Raw genomic sequence first — 3,130 nt, forward strand, 5'->3', positions numbered from 1 at the left:
AGTGTAATTACCCCCTACTAATTACATCAATTACCTGCTGATCAAGTAATTACATGTCCAATCAAACAGGACAGACAGTGTAATTATACCCAATTACACCAAATCCAATTATCAGGGTGGTTTTCCAAACAGGCCCTTAAGATATTGATAAATGTTTGTTTAGATTTATTTAGTATAATTAGTTAAAAGTAAAAAAAATTATCAGAGAAATACTCATCAATCAAAGTTTTTGTGTTTAGCATATAAATTTTCATTATGATTTAAAAAGAAGGTGAATATGTATGATTCCTCATAGGTTCTTTTTGAATGTTTTGTCGTAAAACAAAAGTTTAGGTAGCAGAGTCATTTTTAACAATAGGTTAAGGTGTGTATCACCAGAATGATAATACATTGTGGCTGCAAAATGTTAGTAACTCGTAAATATGGGGTGGATAATATTTTCTACTAGATAGCCATCAACATTTAATTAAAATCTATATAAAGACTACAAGGTCCTAAATATTTTCTCACCACTTTCTTGTAATAACTTATTCCCATTCTTGAGAAGTAAAAAATATGGGCATGAAAAGCAAGTTGATAGCTTCAATGGAGGTGAAATGTGGAGGACATTTGCTTTTTGATATTTTTCATACCAATAATCACCATGTACCCAATATAAGTCCTAGAAATATCAACCATTTTGAGATTCATGAAGGTGAAATTATAAAGGCTGGTTCAATTGTTAGCTGGAAATATAATGAAGGTAATATACATTTGCTATAATCTCTCTTTCTATTAGTCAATATGATTTAGTTGCATCAATTATTGATATTTAGAACTATTTAATATTAACTAATATGAAAGTTAACTTTTCATAAAATGATGTTTTTGGAAAGGACTACGACATCTTTCGATTGTGGGTGGACGAATTTTTTTACTTAAATTATTTTAACTTTTGCATTTATTTTTTTGGCTTCAACATGACATTACTTAATAATCTTTACTCATAATGAATTTTAGTAAATTAAAATATGTATAACAGTAAATTTTTTTATTAATATTTAATAGAATATGCTTTTGGTAATTTTCCATAACTTTAGCTTCTTCTTTTTTTGAGATTTTGACAGAAAACTCCACTCAAGAAAACTAGACAATTCAAAGTTCAAAAGATAGAAAATCCAAAATTCATAAGTATAAGATAGTTTTCCATGAAAATTTAATTCGGAATTTTTTTTTATACAAAGACAATATTTTGAAAATGTTTAAATCTTTCATGAGAAAGTGAAAACTTTAATTTCTTATAACACTTCTTGTATTTGTTTAATGATTATAGATGGACAACAAATGCACATGAAGTACTTAGTTGAAGCCGCAGATCCTGAAAACAAATCAATTACATGGAAACTGATTGAAGGAGATTTATTAGAGTTGTATAATTACTTTAATGTTGCAACATCTTGTGATCATCAATGGACTACTTGGACATATGAATACGGAAAAAAAAAGTGAAGATACCCCAGAGCCTCTCATTCACTTGGGTTTTATCCTTGACCTAACAAAGGATATAGAGGGTCACCTTCTCAAGAATTAATATATATATATGTGTGTGTGATGAATAATTTGCTACTTCTAGCTAGGTAGCGTGTATTATAAATAATCTCGAATACAATATATGTGTGGTTGTGTGATGAAAAATTGGCTAGATCTAGCTAGCATGTAGAATAAATAATGTTGAATAAAATATGTATGTGTTTGTGTGACGAGTAATTGGCTAGTTCTAGCTAGCATGTGGAATAAATAATATTATTTTTTGTGAACATATTGTATATGTCAATAACCTCTATGGATGTATTTCTAATAGCAATTATATACAAGATACTATGCATTTTGTTGTGATAACTCAAGCCCTCAGTTTATATCATAATTCTTCATATTATTTCATGAGACCGTGCATAAATAAACAATATGATTTTGGACTTGTTATCATGGTTTGAGTTGGGAACCGAGGAGCGCAAGTGAATTTCGGCATCATTTTGAAACTTGTAAAATTGCGAAATTTTTCTAGTGCAAAGGTTCATCATTGTAATTGTAGTCCATGTAGTCTGATTACAATGAAGTAAGTTGTAAAACCTGAGCTATTTATACATGCTTTAAAGTTTGAACGGTTATTTGTTGGGTGATACTATATACATGAAAAACATAATTGTAAAGTACTAAGAGCATATTTGGCTTTGCTGCTAAAATCAACTTCTTTTTAGAAGCATTTTAAAAAAATAACTTTTCAGAAAACTGCTTTCTAAAAAACCAATTTGTGATTGGTTAATTCATTTAGAAAGTGCATTTGATAATCCAAATGTGTTTGAGTAATCTTTTTTGAATAGTACTTTTGAAAATCAAATTATGAAAAAGGAAAAGTGTCAATATTACTATTATTTATAAAGAGAAATTATTTTAAATATCTATTATAATTAAATTACGATATACATATTAAAATTTTCAATCTATATTACACAAAGATGAATACAATTTTTTATATATATAATATTATATGATGATTTATATATAATTAAAAATATCAATCAAAATAAACTTAAAACTATTTCACAAATTAAATCCACCAAAACTGTAACACCCCGTATTCGAAACAAACAAAAATGCAGATTTTGAGAAGTTGCAGGTGCACTTACGGTCACCATCCACGGACCGTAGGTCAGACCACGGCCCGTGCTGGTGGTCCGTGGTTCACCCCTGCAACCCCTCCNGTCAGACCACGGCCCGTGCTGGTGGTCCGTGGTTCACCCCTGCAACCCCTCCCCAAACCAGCTTAGAAAATTGGCTAAGTACCGACTCACAGACAGACCCACGGTCCGTAGATCACAGCACAGTCCGTGGTCTGTGTCCATGGATCGAGACTTCCCTTACCCAGCCTCTGACACAAACTACGATCGACCAGCACGAACCGTCATTCGATCCACGGTCCGTAGGTCTAACCGTAGATGAGGGTCAGTAGCCAGTTAGCTGAAAAATATTGATGGGTCAACTTCAGATGGTCATAACTGTTACCACAAAATGAATTAGGTGTCCCATGACCTATGATATGATAGATAATTGAATTATCTTTCCAACGCCACCGAGTTAGCTAAATTTCTAC

General features: G+C 31.3%; 1 pseudogene; it reads left to right on the plus strand.

Annotated features, from left to right (window-relative positions):
• Nucleotides 1–555: 555 nt before the first annotated feature.
• On the plus strand, nucleotides 556–1,570 carry LOC125852688 (kirola-like; annotated as a pseudogene).
• The last annotated feature ends 1,560 nt before the right edge of the window (nucleotides 1,571–3,130 follow it).

Source organism: Solanum stenotomum, unplaced genomic scaffold, assembly GCF_019186545.1.
Source record: "Solanum stenotomum isolate F172 unplaced genomic scaffold, ASM1918654v1 scaffold40, whole genome shotgun sequence".
In the NCBI taxonomy this organism is placed as follows: Eukaryota; Viridiplantae; Streptophyta; class Magnoliopsida; order Solanales; family Solanaceae; genus Solanum; species Solanum stenotomum.